This window comes from Pygoscelis adeliae, unplaced genomic scaffold, assembly GCF_000699105.1.
Source record: "Pygoscelis adeliae isolate BGI_AS28 unplaced genomic scaffold, ASM69910v1 Scaffold1563, whole genome shotgun sequence".
Lineage (NCBI taxonomy): Eukaryota > Metazoa > Chordata > Aves > Sphenisciformes > Spheniscidae > Pygoscelis > Pygoscelis adeliae.
The window spans coordinates 11939-12577 of NW_008824465.1; positions in this window are offsets into that span (position 1 = coordinate 11939).

The window sequence follows — 639 nt, forward strand, 5'->3', positions numbered from 1 at the left end:
TCGCGCCAGGCCTGGTCCAAAACCGATGGGCAGGGCAGCGGCCGCGGCTTCGGTACTGCCCAGCGGAGCCCGGGTGGCAGCAGGGACGTGGGGCCAGACATGCCGAGGTGGGAGCAGGTAGGAGCGGGGCAGGGCAGGGCGGCGGAGGGGGGATGCTGCCGCGTCCCCGGGGACCGGCACCCGGGATGCTCCTTCTCCGTGCCCGGCCAGGGCACCGGGAGCCGGCAGCGCTGAAGGTGGGAGGGCATCGACGATGCAAACCATTTTTTTTATGGCTCATTTTTTTTTCCTTTTTTAAAATTAAAGTGCTTTTTAATACTTTTTAAAAAGACACCATACTTGTAACCGGGATTATGCCCCTCTGCGGTGTCTGGGACCTGCTCCCCTGCCACCCCCACCATGCCAGTGACCAGCGAAGGTGACGCAGCTGAGTTTGCCAGGTCAGAGCCGTGCAGCAGAACTGCCGGGCAGAGGGAGGCAGCTTGTGTAGGGAGAGCTTGGGGGTGTCTCCATCTCTCTGGGGTCACTGCAGACTGGAGGCTGGTTTTTACGTGGCAGCGGGATCCCCTGAGCTCTGCGGGTGCTTTCAGGGATTGCACTTGGGGGCTAAACGTACCCCCCCCCCTGTGGTCGGTTGCC